Here is a 19,016-nt window from a genome sequence, read left to right as displayed (position 1 = left end):
AATTGTGGTCCCAATACTGATCCCTGAGGCACAACACTAGTCACTGATCGCCAACCAGAAAAACACCCATTTACCCCCACTCTTTGCTTTCTGTTAGTTAACCAATCCTCTATCCATGCTAATACATTACCCGTAGCACTGTGCACCTTTATCTTATGTCGCAGTCTTTGGTGCGGCACCTTGTCAAATGCCTTCTGGAAATCCAGATACACCACATCCACAGGTTCCCCATTGTCCACTGCACATGTAATGTTCTCAAAGAATTCCACCAAATTAGTCAAACATGACCTGCCCTTCATGAACCCATGCTGCGTCTTACCAATGGAACAATTTATATCCAGATGTCTCACTATTTCTTCCTTGATGATAGATTCAAGCATTTTCCCTACTACAGAAGTTAAGCGAACCGGCCTATAGTTACCCGCCTTTTGTCCACCTCCTTTTTTAAACAGTGGCATCACATTTGCTGTTTTCCAATCTGCGGGAACCACCGCAGAGTCCAGCGAATTTTGGTAAATTACCACTAGTGCATTTGCTATTTCTCCCGCCATCTCTTTTAGTACCCTGGGATGCATTCCATCAGGACCAGGAGACTTGTCTACCTTTAGCCCCATTAACTTGCCCAACACTCCCTCTTTCGTGATAATGATAGTTTCTAGGTTCTCACCTGCCATAGCCTTCCTGTCATCAATTTTTGGCATGTTATTTGTGTCTTCCACTGTGAAGACCGACACAAAATACCTTTTCAATGCTTCAGCCATTTCCTCATTTCCAGTTATTACATCCCCCTTCTCATCCTCTAAAGGACCAATGTTTACTTTCGCCACTCTTTTTCGTTTTATATATTTGTAGAAACTTTTGCTATCTGTCTTTATATTCTGAGCTCGTTTACTCTCATAATCCATTTTCGTGGCTTTCTGCTGACTTTTAAAGATTTCCCAATCCTCTAGGTTCCCACTAATCTTTGCCACTTTGTTTGCATTTTCTTTCAATTTGATACCCTCCTTTATTTCCTTTGATATCCATGGCTGATTATCTCTTTTCTACAGTCCTTCCTTATCACTGGTATATACTTTTGCTGAGCACTGTAAAAGATCGGTTTGAAAGTCCTCCACTGTTCCTCAATTGTCCCACCATAAAGTTTTTGCTCCCAGCCTATCTTAGCCAACTCCTCCCTTATCCCTTTGTAGTATCCTTTGTTTAAGCACAAGACACTGGCATTGGATTTTACCTTCTCAGGCTCCATCTGTATTTTAAATTCAACCATACTGTGATCGCTTCTTCCAAGAGGATCCCTAACTGCAAGATCATTAATTATTCCCGTTTCATTACACAGGACCAGATCTAGGGTGGCACGGTAGCACAGTGGTTAGCACTGCTGCTTTACAGCTCCAGGGACCTGGGTTCGATTCCCGGTTTGGGTCACTGTCTGTGTGGAGTTTGCACATTCTCCTCGTGTCTGCGTGGGTTTCCTCCGGGTGCTCCGGTTTCCTCCCACAGTCCAAAGATGTGCGGGTTAGGTTGATTGGCCATGCTGAAATTGCCCCTTAGTGTCCTGGGATGCGTAGATTAGAGGGATTAGCGGGTAAAATATGAAGGGATATAGGGGTAGGGCCTGGGTGGGATTGTGGTCGGTGCAGACTCGATGGGCTGAATGGCCTCTTTCTGTACTGTAGGGTTTCTATGATTTCTAGGATAGCTTGCTCCCTTGTCGGTTCCATTATATATTGTTCAAGGAAGCTATCGCGGATACATTCTATGAACTCCCCAAGTCTGCCTTGACTGACCGGGTTTGACCAATTGATATGTAGATTAAAATTCCCCCATGATAATTACTGTGCCATTTTACATGCATCAGTTATTTCTTTGTTTATTTCTCGCCCCACCATGATGTCATTATTTGGTGGCCTATAGACTACGCCTATCAGTGACTTTTTCTCCTTACTATTTCTAATTTCCACCCAAATGGATTCAACCTTTTTTCCATAGAACCTATATCACCTCTAACGACTGCCCTGATATCACCTTTAAATATCGGAGCTACACCACCTCCCTTACCTTCCTGTCGGTCCCCCCGAACAGTTTGGTACCCCTGAATATTCAACTCCCAGTCGTGACCATCCTGCAACCATGTCTCTCTAATGGTCACCAAATCGCACTCATTTGCAATGATTTGTGCTGTCAACTCATTTCTAGTTGGACCAAGAATATACTTATCAAGGAAGTTCTCCTAAACACATTTCAGAAATTCCTCCCCTTCCTTACCCTTTATTCTAGATTCACAATCAACGTTCAGCTAATTAAGTCCCCCAGTATCGCCATTCTATAGTTATTGCACATCTCTGTGACTTCCTCACCAATTTGTTTCTCTCCCTTTCACTGTTTCAGCCCACAGAATATCCCAAATAGTGTAACCCTACTATTTTTGCTTCCCAACTATAGCCAGATGGACTAATCAGCAACATCGGCTTTAAACGATATACCCTGATGTCAGAAACAAAAATAGAAAAATACACAGCTCACACGGAATCCCAACCCCATGCAGATAGCCCACTCTGGCCCTGTCCCCCAGCTCTGCAAAGGTTCTGCCCAGTCTCCACCCTCTCCCCCCTGGGGGTTGTGCTTGCCTGTGCATCTCCTGCAAGTTCTGTTTGCCAGTTTTTAAAAACATGTAAATTCCACTGACGTGATGTCACATCATGCTGCAGGAGTGAGATTTTCCTATATGGGGAGGGATGTTGCAGCAGGGAAGCCCGCTAATTGTATTCAAATGGATTTTCCATCATTGCATGGCAGGAATCCCATTCCATCACAGGACAATCGAGCGGGGAAATCCATAAAATCTGTTTTGGGACTCCCCCTCGATTCTCCACCCCTCTGTCATTCCCATCCACTGAAAATGGGGGTGAAATATCCCCTCTGTCTTTGCACACTCCAACTGCAATGTCTTCCCCAGTCATTGATTCCTTCTCTATCTTTTCTGAACTTTTTTTTATCTTTGTATATTAAAGTCAAGCCCTCACCATTTTAAGCCACATTTCCATTACAGACATTACATCATATTCCTATATTGCTACTTATGCTTGTAGTTCGCCAAGCTTAGTCACCACAGTACATATGAAGAGTTAAAGATAAGATCACCAAGCACAAGGGAATCCATTAGGCCATAACAAAAGTAGAACAAGGACTTAATATGACATCCATGACTTGCTGAGAGACTGGGATAAGAACAGGCAACATCCTGGTAAACCTTCTCTGCACTCTCTCTAAAGCCTCCACATCCTTCTGGTAGTGTGGCGACCAGAACTGGACGCAGTACTCCAAATGTGGCCTAACCAGCATTCTATACAGCTGCAACATCAAACTCCAGCTTTTATACTCTATACTCCGTCCTATAAAGGCAAGCATACCATATGCCTTATTCTCCACCTTCTCCATCTGTGCTGCCACCTTCAAGGATTTGTGGACTTGCACACCTAGGACCCTCTGTGTTTCTATACTCTTGATGGCTCTGCCATTTATTGTATAACTCCCCCCTACATTAGTTCTTCCAAAATGCATCACTTCGCATTTATCTGGACTAAATTCCATCTGCCATTTCTCTGCCCAATTTTCCAGCCTATCTATATCCTGCTGTATTGCCCGACAATGTTCATCTCTATCCGCAAGTCCAGCCATCTTCGTGTCATCCGCAAACTTGCTGATTACACCAGTTACACCTTCTTCCAAATCATTTATATATATCACAAATAGCAGAGGTCCCAGTACAGAGCCCTGCGGAACACCACTGGTCACAGACCTCCAGCCGGAAAAAGACCCTTCGACTGCTACCCTCTGTCTCCTGTGGCCAAGCCAGTTTTTTACCCATCTAGCCACCTCTCCTTGTACCCCATGAGCCTTAACCTTCTTAACCAGGTTCAACTAAGTCTTCCATAATAGTATTCACAACACTAGGGCCTAAAGAAGTTGGTACTGCTGGAGATGATTCTGAGAAATCATTTCGAGATGACAACAATTGGCCAGCATGGCATCGCCAACTAGTTCATCTTTGGTTTGAACTGTGTAAGAAATTGGACCTGTTTTTGTGAAAACTATGGCAGATGTTTCACGCTTGGCATAATTATGCGCTAACACTCAATCTCCTTGTTGAAATGAGCATTGTTTTGCCTTTATTTCTCATCTCGCAACTTGAGATTGATGCTCTATTATCTCTGAAGTTTCTGGAGGTAGTAACAAATCAAACATAGTTCTCAATTTCTGTTTACGAGTAGTAACGCAGGTGAACTTTGAGTAGTCACATGAGTTCTGTTTCTTTGAGATGCCAAAAAGCTATTCACACGACATGATAATGAACCATGCTCTTTTGAAACTTTTAAGGATTGTATGAATCTTTCAGCCAAACCATTGGTTGATGGATGATAAGATGTGCATTTTGTATACTGAATACTATTTACTTTGAGATAATCCTCAAATGCTTGCCAAGTAAAAACTGAATCATTATCGCTAAGAATCTGTTCTAGTTTATCAAATCTTGCAAAATGTTTATCAAGTTTTTTAATGGTTCGTTCAGTAGTAGTAGATCTCATGATAACAACTTGTGGCCAGCAACCGTGTGTGCATCAGTTATGACTAAGAATATGTAACCCTCAAATGAAAAAGAAAAATTTCCATCCAAACTTTGCCATGGCATTTTAGACTACTTCCAAGGGTGTAAAGGAGACAATGGTGGAGTATTTTTATTCATGCACAGGATTGACATGGTCCCACTTTTTCTTCAAATTAGCATCCATGTCCAGCCGCCAAAATAACTACGTGCTAATTCCTTCATTCGGACAATACCAGGATGTTCATCAGGTAGTTGTTCAAGAACCTTTCTATGCAGACTAGGAGGAATAATCACTCAGATTCCCCACAATGGACACCCACCTTGGACGGTCAACTCAAGCTTTCTTGACACATATGGTTTCAAGTCAGGATCTGTCTGGTGCATTCCAGCTCGAGTTCCTTTCAATACCATACTCATCATCATAGAATCATAGAATCCCTACAGTGCAGAAGGAGGCCATTCGGCCCATCGAGTCTGCACCGACCACAATCCCACCCAGGCCCTACCCCCACATATTTTACCCGCTAATCCCTCTAACCTACGCATCTCAGGACTCTAAGGGGCAATTTTTTTAACCTGGCCAATCAACCTAACCCGCACATCTTTGGACTGTGGGAGGAAACCGGAGCACCCGGAGGAAACCCACGCAGACACGAGGAGAATGTGCAAACTCCACACAGACAGTGACCCGAGCCGGGAATCGAACCCGGGACCCTGGAGCTGTGAAGCTGCAGTGCTAACCACTGTGCTACCGTGCCGCCCCATCATCTTCTCCATCATGGGATGATTTTTGGTATGTCTCTGAACTTGAGAAACTGTCACAAGCAAATGATGTACCAGCAAAAAATGAAGAATATTCGCAAAACTAGTTGGTGTCACCTGCTCAATAGATAAAGTAAAGCGTGATGATGCATCAGTATTACCATGGCACTCTGATTGACGATACTGCATATCGTAAGCGTGTGCAGATGAAATCAGTGACCACCTTTGCAATTGGCTAACAAAGGTGTGCCTTTTTATGGCCGTAAAATAGTTAAGGGTCGATGATCAGTCAATAATATGAAATTATGATGAAACCTTCGTATGGCAAAAATTATACGCAATGCTTCTTTTTCTAGCTGAGCATAGTTTGAATCAGCACTAGTCCTTGCACTAGCAAGGAGTATAGTGAACAAAATGGATGAGCTTAGAGCGTGGATCGCTGCTTGGAAGTGTGATGTGGTGGCCATTACAGAGACTTGGTTATCTCAGGGTCAGGACTGGGTACTTCAAGTGCCGGGTTTCAGATGTTTCAGGAGGGACAGGGAAGGAGGCAAAAGAGGTGGGGGAGTGGCACTGTTGATCAGGGATAGTGTCACAGCTGTAGAAAAGATGGATGCCACGGAAGGATTGTCTATGGAATCTCTGTGGGTGGAGGTTAGGAACAGGAAGGGGTCGGTAACTTTACTGGGTGTTTTCTATAGTCCGCCCAATAGTAGCAGAGATGTGGAGGAGCAGATTGGGAAGCAGATCCTGGAGAGATGTGATAATAACAGAGTGGTCGTGATGGGAGATTTTAATTTCCCAAATATCGATTGGAATATCCCTAGGGTAAGGGGTTTAGATGGGGAGGAGTTTGTTAGGTGTGTTCAGGAGGGCTTCCTGACACAGTATGTGGATAAGCCTACAAGAGGAGAGGCTGTGCTTGATTTGATATTAGGGAATGAACCTGGGCAGGTGTCAGATCTATCAGTGGGAGAGCATTTTGGGGATAGTGATCATAACTCTATCTCCTTTACACTAGCATTGGAGAGAGATGGGATCAGCCGAGCTAGGAAAGTGTTTATCTGGAGTAAGGGCAACTATGATGCTATTAGGCAGGAAATTAGAGGCATAAATTGGAAGGAGGTTTTCTCAGGGAAATGTACGGAAGAAATGTGGCAAATTTTCAAGGAACATTTGTCTGGAGCTCTGCACGGCAATGTTCCGGTGCGACAGGGGAGTTATGGTAGGTTACAGGAACTGTGGTGCACGAAAGCTGTAACGGATTTAGTCAGGAAGAAAAGAAAAGCCTACAAAAGGTTCAGGGAGCTAGGTAATGTTAGAAATCTAGAAGAGGATACGACTAGTAGGAAGGAACTAAAGAGGGAAATTAGGAGAGCCAGGAGGGGACATGAGAAGGCCTTGGCAGACAGGATAAAGGAAAACCCCAAGGCATTCTACAAGTATGTGAAGAGCAAGAGGATAAGATGTGAAGGAGTAGGACCTATCAAATGTGATGGTGGGAAAGTCTGTATTGAACCGGTTGAAATAGCAGAGGTACTCAATGAATACTTTGCTTCAGTATTCACAGTGGAAAAGGATCTTGGTAGTTGCAGTGCAGACTTGCAGTGGACTGAGAAGATTGAGCATGTGGGCATTAGGAAAGAGGATGTGTTGGAGCTGTTGAAAAGCATCAAGTTAGATAAATCGCCGGGACTGGAAGGGATGTACCCCAGGTTACTGTGGGAGGCGAGGGAAGAGATTACTGATCTTCTGGCGATGATCTTTGCATCGTCAATGGAGACGGGAGAGGTTCCGGAGGATTGGAGGATGGCGGATGAAGTTCCGTTATTCAAGAAAGGGAGAAGAGGTAGCCCAGGAAATTATAGACCGGTGAATCTAACCTCAGTGGTAGGTAAGTTGATGGAGAAGATCCTGAGAGGCAGGATTTATGAACATTTGGAAAGGAATAGTATGATCAGAAGTAGCCAGCACGGCTTTGTCCAAGGCAGATCATGCCTTACAAGTCTGATTGAGTTTTTTGAAGATGTGACTGGACACTTAGATGGAGGAAGAGCGGTAGATGTGGTTTATATGGATTTCAGTAAGGCGTTTGATAAGGTGCCCCATGCAAGGCTTGTGGAGAAAGTGAAGGGGCATGGGATACAAGGGGACGTTGCTTTGTGGATTCAGAACTGGCTTGCCCACAGAAGGCAAAGAGTGGTTGTAGATTGGTCTTTTTCAGAGTGGAGGTCGGTCACCAGTGGGGTGCCCCAGGGATCTGTTCTGGGACCCTTGCTCTTTGTGATTTTTATAAATGACCTGGATGAGGAAGTGGAAGGATGGGTTGGCAAGTTTGCTGATGGCACAAAGGATGGAGGTGTTGTGGATAGTGTAGAGGGATGTCAGCAGTTGCAACGAGACATAGATAAGATGTAAGACTGGGTGGAGAAGCGGCAGATGGACTTCAACCCAGATAAGTGTGTGGTGGTTCATTTTGGCAGGTCAAATAGGATGGAAGAATATAATATTAAGGGTAAGACGCTTGGCAGTGTGGAAGAACAGAGGGATCTTGGGGTCCGGGTTCATAGGACGCTCAAAGCGGTGTCTCAGGTAGAGGCTGTTGTTAAGAAGGCGTATGGAATACTGGCCTTCATCAATAGAGGAATTGAGTTTAGAAATCGGGAGATAATGCTGCAGTTGTATAGGACCCTGGTCAGACCCCACCTGGAGTACTGTGCCCAGTTCTGGTCGCCTCAATACAGAAAGGATGTGGAAGCCATAGAACGGGTGCAGAGGAGATTTATGAGGATGTTGCCGGGATTAAGTGGTATGCCTTATGAGGATAGGTTGAGAGAGCTAGGTCTATTCTCCGAGGAGAGGCGAAGGATGAGAGGTGACCTGATCGAGGTGTATAAGATGTTGAGAGGTATTGATAGAGTGGATTCTCAGAGGCTTTTACCTAGGGCTGAAATGGTTGTCACGAAAAGCCACAGGTTTAGGGTGCTGGGGGGTAGGTATAGAGGAGATGTTAGGGGTAAGTTTTTCACTCGGTGGGTGCGTGGAATCGGCTGCCGGTAGTGCTAGTGGAAGCGGATTCGATTGAGTCTTTTAAGAGACTTTTGATAGGTTCATAGAGGTTAGTAAGATAGAGGGTTATAGATGAGCCTAGAAGGTAAGGAAATTGTTCGGCGCAACTTGTGGGCTGAAGGGCCTGTTTGTGCTTTTCTATGTTCTATGTTCTAGTCAGAATACGTGAAACAAAAGCTCTTGATCATTCTTCTCCCAAAGGCATAATATGTAAAGCTACTGCCCCTGCTCCATAAGGTGAATCATCACAAGCAAGTAGTAATGGTAGTTTTGGATTAAAATGAACCAATACTTAAGTGCCAGGGAAACTATTGGAGAAAATTCTTTAGGTGAGAATTAATTTCCACTTGGAAAGGCATGGGTTAATTAGGTTAATCTTCATGGCTTTGTCAGAGGGAAGTCATGCCTAACAAATTTGTTAGAATTTTTCAAAAATGTGATCAAGTGTGTGGATGATGGAAGTGATTGGGGCGGCACGGTAGCACAGTGGTTAGCACTGCTGCTTCACAGCTCCAGGGACCTGGGTTCGATTCCCAGCTTGGGTCACTGTCTGTGTGGAGTTTGCACATTCTCCTCGTGTCTGCGTGGGTTTCCTCCGGGTGCTCCGGTTTCCTCCCACAGTCCAAAGATGTGTGGGTTAGGTTGATTGGCCAGGTTAAAAAAAAAATTGCCCCTTAGAGTCCTGAGATGTGTAGGTTAGAGGATTAGCGGGTAAATATGTAGGGATATGGGGGTAGGGCCTGGGTGGGATTGTGGTCGGTGCAGACTCGATGGGCCGAAGGGCCTCCTTCTGCACTGTAGGGTTTCTATGGTTTTCAGTTGATGAAGCTTTGCTTTTAACAAGGTCCCACATAGGAGACAGATTGAGAAGGTTAAAGCACATGGAATTCAGGGAAACTTGACGAGGTGGATCAGAAACTGACTTAATAATAGGACTATTATTTGGCTACTAATTCAAACTCTTTCAAAGTATTCCAGTTTAATGTGACAAACTAAATGGAGGAGTCGACACTTAATTCTCTTCACAATCTTCCTTTATTTTACTGAGCTTTAAATGTTAACTAAACATTAACCCTACACTGAACATTAGCTCCTTAACTGAATATTAACTCTAATTCTTTAACTGAACATAGATACTACCCAGTTTAGAACAAAATATAGGTCTGTTCCTGATGTAGAATCTGTCCTCTGAAGATGTTCTTCAGGGCACACTTCTTGTGACGGTTGATCTCCAGAGTTATCTCGAGAGAAAAAGGACTGAAACATCTCTTTTATCCACAAATAGTTTCAACTTTTCAAAAGTTCTTTGGCACCTAGCCAATGGTGTAACCGGAAATCGATCACATTGCTCGACCAGGCCAATGAAGTGACTCGCAAATAACTCCATAATGCTTAGTTCAGATGTCATGTGGCTCACATAGCCTTTACCCATAAACCTCGGTGTCATAGAGTCGAGCTAAACAACTCCCCATATTTGGTCAACGCAGGAAGTTTCTGGTCACAGCTCCCAGACCAGGGCCCACAGTAACTCTGCAGCCTGCATCTGTTTTTAATTACATCTTGACCAAAACCCCAGCAGATTTAACTCTCAGTCACCATTGCTTTTCAAAGCAAATATTGCCATTATTGTAGTTAAAACCATTGTTGTAGTCATTCTTTCTCCATCTACAAAACGCAAAGGGTAGTAGTAGAAGGCTGTTTGAGTGACTGTGTCCAGTGGTGTATCACAAGGATCAGTAATGGGACCCTTATTGTTTGTTATATACATAAATGATTCAGATGAAAATATGGGGGGAATGTTAAGCAAGTTATAGAACATAGAACATTACAGCGCAGAACAGGCCCTTCGGCCCACGATGTTGCACCGACCAGTTAAAAAAAAACTGTGACCCTCCAACCTAAACCAATTTCTTTTCGTCCATGAACCTATCTACGGATCTCTTAAACGCCCCCAAACTAGGCGCATTTACAACTGATGCTGGCAGGGCATTCCAATCCCTCACCACCCTCTGGGTAAAGAACCTACCCCTGACATCGGTTCTATAACTACCCCCCCTCAATTTAAAGCCATGCCCCCTCGTGCTGGATTTCTCCATCAGAGGAAAAAGGCTATCACTATCCACCCTATCTAAACCTCTAATCATCTTATATGTTTCAATAAGATCCCCTCTTAGCCGCCGCCTTTCCAGCGAAAACAATCCCAAATCCCTCAGCCTCTCCTCATAGGATCTCCCCTCCATACCAGGCAACATCCTGGTAAACCTCCTCTGCACCCTCTCCAAAGCCTCCACATCCTTCCTGTAATGTGGGGACCAGAACTGCACACAGTACTCCAAGTGCGGCCGCACCAGAGTTGTGTACAGTTGCAACATAACGCTACGACTCCTAAATTCACTCCTAAATTGCAGACAACACAAAGATTGGTAACTAGTGAAGAAGATGGTTACAGGTTACAGAAAGATATAGATGGGTTGTTCAAATGGGCAGAGCAGTGTTTAGAACCATAGAACCTTACAGCACAGAAACAGGCCTTTTGGCCCTTCTTGCCTGTGCCGAACCATTTTTATGCCTAGTCCCACTGACCTGCACCTGGACCATATCCCTCCACACCCCTCTCATCCATGTACCTGTCCAAGATTTTCTTAAATGTTAAAAGTGAGCCCGCATTCACCACCTCATCGGGCAGCTCATTCCAAACTCCCACCACTCTCTGTGTGAAAAGCCCCCCCTAATATTCCCTTTAAACTTGTCCCCCCTCACCCTTAGCCCATGTCCTCTAGTTATTTTCTCCCCGAACCTCAGTGGAAAAGGCCTGCTTGCATTCACTCTATCTATACCCATCATAATTTTATACACCTCTATCAAATCTCCCCTCATTCTTCTACGCTCCAGGGAATAAAGTCCTAACCTATTCAATCTCTCTCTGTAACTCAGTTTCTCAAGTCCCGGCAACATCCTTGTAAACCTTCTCTGCACTCTTTCAATCTTATTAATATTCTTCCTGTAATTAGGTGACCAAAACTGCACACAATACTCTCAATTCGGCCTCACCAATGTCTTATACAACCTCACCATAACATTCCAACTCCTATACTCAATGCTTTGATTTATAAAGGCCAATGTACCAAAAGCACTCTTTACGACCTTATCTACCTGTGACACCACTTTTAGGGAATTATGTGAAGAAGTCTTGTTCGAACCTGTGCATGAAGATGTTGGCATATTGAGGTGCGAATTTGGTCCCCATGGCTGTTCCGTGTGTCTGGATGAAGAACTGGTTGTTGAAGATGAAGACATTGTGGTCCAGGATGAAGCGGATGAGTTGTAAAATTGCATCTGGAAACTGGCAGTTGTCGGCGTTGAGTACTGAGGCTGTTGCAGCAATGCCATCATCGTGCCACAGCGAAAAACCGCACCGACCTCCTCAGAAGACAAACACGGGACACGGTGGACAGAGTACCCTTCATCGTCCAGTACTTCCCCGGAGCGGAGAAGCTACGGCATCTCCTCCGGAGCCTTCAACATGTCATTGATGAAGACGAACATCTCGCCAAGGCCATCCCCACACCCCCACTTCTTGCCTTCAAACAACCGCACAACCTCAAACAGACCATTGTCCGCAGCAAACTACCCAGCCTTCAGGAGAACAGTGACCACGACACCACACAACCCTGCCACAGCAACCTCTGCAAGACGTGCCGGATCATCGACACAGATGCCATCATCTCACGTGAGAACACCATCTACCAGGTACACGGTACCTACTCTTGCAACTCGGCCAATGTTGTCTACCTGATACGCTGCAGGAAAGGATGTCCCGAAGCATGGTACATTGGGGAAACCATGCAGACGCTACGACAACGGATGAATGAACACCGCTCAACAATCACCAAGCAAGACAAGCACTTCAGCGGTCACGGGCATTCAGCCTCTGATCTTCGGGTAAGCGTTCTCCAAGGCGGCCTTCACGACACATGACAGCGCAGAGTCGCTGAGCAGAAACTGATAGCCAAGTTCCGCACACATGAGGATGGCCTAAACCGGGATGTTGGGTTTATGTCACACTATTTGTAACCCCCACAGATTGCCTGGACTTGCAAAATCTCACTGGCTGTCCTGTCTGGAGACAATACACATCTCTTTAACCTGTGCTTAATGCTCCCTCCACTCACATTATCTGTATCTTTAAGACCTGGTTGGCTGTAGAGATTCGCATTCTAATCAGTATTCTGTAACTTGATTTTGTGTCTCTGTGCCCTGTTTGAGAGCAGATTTCCACTCCATCTGACGAAGGAGCAGCGCTCCAAAAGCTAATGGTATTTGCTACCAAATAAACCTGTTGGACTTTAACCTGGTGTTGTTAAATCTCTTACTGTGTTCTTCCATTGAGCCAATGTATAATCCAATTTACTACCTCTCCATGTATACCTAGCGACTGAACCTTCCTAACTAATCTCCCATGCGGTACCTTGTCAAAGGCCTTACTGAAATCCATGTAGACAACATCCACTGCCTTCCCTTCATCCACTTTCCTGGGAACCTCCTCGAAAAACTCTAATAAATTGGTTAAACATGACCTACCATGCATAAAGCCATGTTGACTCTCCCTAATAAGTCCCTGTCTATCCAAATATTTGTAGATCCTATCTCTTCGTACTCCTTCCAATAATTTACCTACTACTGACGTCAAACTTACTGGCCTATAATTTCCCGCATTACTTTTTGAGCCTTTTTTAAACAACGGAACAACATGAGCTATCCTCCAATCATCCGGCACCTCACCCGTGGATACCGACATTTTAAATATATCTGCCAGGGCCCCTGCAATTTCAACAATAGTCTCCTTCAAGGTCCGAGGGAATACCCTGTCCGGTCCTGGGGATTTATCTACTCTGAATTGCCTCAAGACAGCAAGCACCTCCTCCCCTTTAACCTGTATAGGTTCCATGACCTCCCTACTTGTTTGCCTTATTTCCATAGACTCCAGGCCAGTTTCCTTCACAAATACGGATGCAAAAAACCCATTTAATATCTTTTGGTTCCATACATAGCCGACCACTCTGATCTTCAAGAGGACCAATTTTATCCCTTACTATCCTTTTGCTCTTAATATACCTGTAGAAGCTCTTAGGATTATCCTTCACCTTGTCTGCCAGAGAAACCTCATGTCTTCTTTTAGCCCTCCTGATTTCTTTCTTAAGTAGTTTCTTGCACTTTTTATACTCCTCAAGCATCTTATTTGCTCCCTGTTGCCTATACACGTCATACATCTCTCTCTTCTTCTTTATCAGAGTTCCAATATCCCTCGAGAACCAAGGTTCCTTATTCTTATTCACTTTGCCTTTAATCCTGACAGGAACATACAAACTCTGCACTCTCAAAATTTCTCCTTTGAAGGCCTCCCACTTACCAATCACATCCTTGCTAGAGAACAGTCTGTCCCAATCCACGCTTTTTAGATCCTTTCTCATTTCTTCAAATTTGGCCTTTTTCCAGTTTAGAACCTCAACCTGAGGACCAGATCTATCTTTATCCATGATCAAGTTGAAACTAATGGCGTTATGATCACTGGAACCAAAGTGGTCCCCTACACACACTTCCATCACTTGTCCTAACTCGTTTCCTAATAGGAGATCTAATATTGCATCCTGTCTAGTTGGTACCTCTATAAATTGATTTAGAAAATTTTCCTGAACACATTTTACAAACTTTAACCCATCTAGACCTTTAACAGTATGGGAGTCCCAATCTATATGTGGAAAATTAAAATCCCCTACGATCACAACTTTATGTTTCCTGCAGTTGACTGCTATCTCTCTGCAGATTTGCTCCTCCCATTCTCGCTTACTATTGGGTGGCCTATAATACACCCCCATTAATGTGGTCATACCGTTCCTGTTTCTCAGCTCCACCCATATGGCCTTGGTAGACAAGCCCTCTGATCTGTCCTGCCTGAGCATTGCTGTAACATTTTCCCTGACTAGCAATGCCAGCCCCCCCCCACCCTTCATCCCTCTGCCTCTATCACATCTGAAACATCGGAACCCTGGAACATTGAGCTGCCAGTCCTGCCCCTCCTGTAGCCAAGTTTCACTAATGGCTATAATGTCATAATTCCATGTGTCAATCCGCGCCCTCAGCTTGTCTGCCTTCCCCACAATACTCCTGGCATTGAAATAGGTGCACCTCAGAAGATTATTACCACCACACACAACCCTTCTATTTGTGATTTTGCATGAACTATTAACATCATTTATTTTCACCCCCGCTCCACTATCTGCTCTGGCACTCTGGTTCCCATCCCCCTGCAAATCTAGTTTAAACGCTCCCCAATAACACGAGCAAACCTCCCTGCAAGTATATTGGTCTCCTTGTAGTTCAGGTGTAACCTGTCTCTCTTGTACAGGTCCCACCTGCCCCAGAAGAGGTCCCAATGATCTAGAAATCTGAAACCCTGCCCCCTGCACCAGTTCCTCAGCCACGTGTTCATCCGCCCGAGCATCCTACTCTTACCCTCACTGGCACGTGGCACAGGTAGCAATCCTGAGATTACTACCCTCGGGGTCCTGCTTTTTAACTTCTTACCAAGCTCTCTATACTCAGACTTCAGGACCTCCTCACTCTTCCTTCCTACGTCATTGGTACCGATGTGTACCATGACATCTGGCTGATCACCCTCCCACTTCAGAATGCTGTGCACGCGATCAGAGACATCCCTGATCCCGGCACCCGGGAGGCAACAAACCATCCGGGAGTCTCTGTCACGACCACAGAACCTCCTGTCTGTACCTCTGACCATCGAGTCCCCTATCACTACCGCTCTCCTCTTCTTCCAACCTCCCTTCTGCGCTGCAGAACCAGACTCAGTGCCAGAGATCCAGCTGCTGCAGCTTGTCCCAGGTAAGGCATCCCCCACAACAGTATCCAAATCGGTATACCTATACTACCAGAAGGATGTGGAGGCTTTAGAGAGAGTGCAGAGAAGGTTTACCAGGATGTTGCCTGGTATGGAGGGTCTTAGCTATGAGGAGAGATTGGGTAGACTGGGGTTGTTCTCCCTGGAAAGACGGAGAATGAGGGGAGACTTAATAGAGGTGTACAAAATTATGAAGGGTATAGATAGGGTGAACAGTGGGAAGCTTTTTCCCAGGTCGGAGGTGACGATCATGAGGGGTCACGGGCTCAAGGTGAGAGGGGCGAAGTATAACTCAGATATCAGAGGGACGTTTTTTACACAGAGGGTGGTGGGGGCCTGGAATGCGCTGCCAAGTAGGGTGGTGGGGGCAGGCACGCCGGCATCATTTAAGACTTACCTGGATAGTCACATGAGCAGCCTGGGAATGGAGGGATACAAACGAATGGTCTAGTTGGACCAATGAGCGGCACAGGTTTGGAGGGCCGAAGGGCCTGTTTCCTGTGCTGTACTGTTCTTTGTTTTGTGGAGGGGAATGGCCACAGGGAAACCCTGCTCTGCCTGCCCTTTCCCTTTCCCTCGCTTGACGGTACCCCAATTACCTGTGCTCTGTGCCTTTGGCGTAACTGCCTCCCTGAAGCTACCATCTATAAACTCCTCATTCTCCTGAATGATTCGGAGGTCATCCAGCTCCTGCTCCAGTTCCCTAACGCGGTCTGTTAGGAGCTGCAGCTGGATGCACCTCCTGCAGGTGTCGTTGTCAGGGACACCGGAGGTCTCCCTGACTTCCCACATCCTGCAAGAGAAGCATTCCAACACCCTGCCTGGCATTCTTTCTACTCTGAAGAAACAATAACAACTTACTGGAACCTACCCTCGCCTCTGCCTGTTCACGCCGAAGCCTGTTTGAGCCAAAGCTGTCCCACTCTGCTCCCTCTCACTCGCCGCCCGCTCACAATGCTGCCCGCTCGATACAGCGGCCTGCGTTTTAAACCTTCCGCGCGCTCCTGGCTGACGTCAGAAAAAAAAACTTCCCAGGTCTCACTGGGGCCTACTTCCGGTTTTAGACTTCCGGCTGCCTTACAAAAACTCCGAAAAAAGAAAAAAAATTAAGTTATAAATCCCTCTTTCCTATGAGCTGTCCTCACTTGAATCACCTCTCTAGCTGCTCTTCTGGAACAATGACCTGATAAGTTTAACCCTGATAAGTGTGAGGTGATAACCTTTGGAAGAAGAAACAAGATGAGAGAGTATTTAATGAATGGCAGGGCACTGGGAAGCTCATTATTCACAGATCCCTGAAGTCAGCCGTGCACATGAATAGGATGGTTAAGAAGGCATATGGGACACTTGCTTTCATCAGTTGTAGTATAGAGTATCAGAGCAAGGAGGTAATGTTGGAGCTGCACAGATCATTGGTGAGGCCACAGCTGGAGCACTGTGTGCAGTTCTGGTCACCTCACTACAGGAAGGATGTGATAGCATTAGAGGGGGCACAGAGGAGGTTCACCAGAATGTTGCCTGGGATGGAGCATTTGAGTGATGAGAAACTAGATAGGCTTGGATTGTTTTCTTTAGAGCAGAGAAGGCTGAGGGGGGACATGATTAATGGGGTATAAAATTATGAGGGCCATGGATGGGGTGAGTAGGGACCAGCTGTTCCCCTTGGTTGAGGGGTCAATTACAAAGGGGCATATTTTTAGGGTCAGGAAGGGGCAGAAGATCCAGAGAGGATTTGAGAAAAAAACATTTTCACTCAAAGGGTGGTGGGAATCTGGAATGCACTGCCTGTTAAGTATTGGAGGCTGGGACTCTTACAAGCTCTAAAAAATATTTGGATGAGCACTTGAACTATCATAACTTTTTTTTTATTCATTCGTGGGACATGGACGTCACTGGCTGGCCAGCATTTATTGCCCATCCCCAGTTGCCCTTGATAAGGTTGTGGTGAGCTAGCTTCTTGAATCACTGCAGTCCATGTTCTGTGGGTTGACCCACAATGCCGTTAGGGAATGAATTCCAGGATTTTGATCTAGCGACTGTGAAGGAATGGTGGTATATTTCCTTGTCAGGATGGTGAGTGACTTGGAGGGGAACTTGCAGGTGGTGGTGTTCCCATGTATCTGCTACTCTTGTCCTTTGAGATAGAAGCGTTCGTGGATTTGGAAGGTGCTGTTTAAGGATAGAGTCATAGAGGTTTACAGCATGGAAACAGGCCCTTCGGCCCAACTTGTCCATGCCGCCCTTTTTTTTAAACCCCTAAGCTAATCCCAATTGCCCGCATTTGGCCCATATCCCTCTATACTCATCTTATCCATGTAAATATCGAAATGCTTTTTAAAAGACAAAATTGTACCCACCTCTGGCAGCTTGTCCCAGGCACTCACCACCCTTTGTGTGAAAAAGTTGCCCCTCTGGACACTTTTGTATCTCTCCCCTCTCACCTTAAACCTATACCCTCTAGTTTTAGACTCCCCTACTTTTGGGAAAAGATATTGACTATCTTGCTGATCTGTTCCCCTCATTATTTTATAGACCTCTATAAGATAACCCCTCAGCCTCCTGTGCTCCAGAGAAAAAAGTCCCAGTCTATCCAGCCTCTCATAGAAATCATAGAAACCCTACAGTGCAGAAGTAGGCCATTCGGCCCATCGAGTCTGCACCGACCACAATCCCACCCAGGCCCTACCCCCACACATTTACCCGCTAATCCCGCTAACCTCAGGACTCTAAGGGGCAATTTTTAACCTGGCCAATCAACCTAACCCGCACATCTTTGGACTGTGGGAGGAAACCGGAGCACCCGGAGGAAACCCACGCAGACACGAGGAGAATGTGCAAACTCCACACAGACAGTGACCCGAGCCGGGAATCGAACCCGGGACCCTGGAGCTGTGAAGCAGCAGTGCTAACCACTGTGCTACCGTGCCGCCCTTATAACCCAAACCATCAAGTCCCGGTAGCATCCCAGTAAATCTTTTCTGCACTCTTTCTAGTTTAATAATATCCTTTCCACAACAGAACTGCACACAGTATTCCAACTGTGGCCATACTAATGTCTTGTACAACTTCAACAAGACTTCCCAACTCCTGTATTCAATATTCTGACCGATGAATCCAAACATGCCGAATGCCTTCTTCACCACTCTGTCCACCTGTGACTCCACTTTCAAGGAGCTATGAACATGTACCCCTAGATCTCTTTGTTCTGTAACTCTCCCCAATGCCCTACCATTAACTGAGTAAATCCTGCCTGGTTCAATCTACCAAAATGCATCACCTCGAATTTGTCTACATTAAACTCCATCTGCCATTCGTTAGCCCACTGGCCCAATTGATCAAGATCCCATTGCAATCGGAGAAAACCTTCCTCTCTGTCCACTATGCCACCAATCTTGGTGTCATCCGCAAACTTACTAACCACGCCTCGTGTATTCTCATCCAAATCATTGATATAAATGACAAATAACAGTGGACCAGAGGATCTTTGGTGAATTGCTGCAGTGCATCTTGTAGTCACACTGCTGCCACTGAGCATCGGTGGTGGAGGGAGTGGATGTTTGTTGATGTGGTGCCAATCAAGCGAGCTGATTTGTCCTTGATGGTGTCAAACTTCTTGAGTGTTGTTGGAACTTCACCCCTCCAGGCAAGTGGGGAGTATTCCAT

Source organism: Mustelus asterias, chromosome 18 (assembly GCF_964213995.1).
Source record: "Mustelus asterias chromosome 18, sMusAst1.hap1.1, whole genome shotgun sequence".
In the NCBI taxonomy this organism is placed as follows: domain Eukaryota; kingdom Metazoa; phylum Chordata; class Chondrichthyes; order Carcharhiniformes; family Triakidae; genus Mustelus; species Mustelus asterias.
This window is presented reverse-complemented; position numbering follows the sequence as displayed.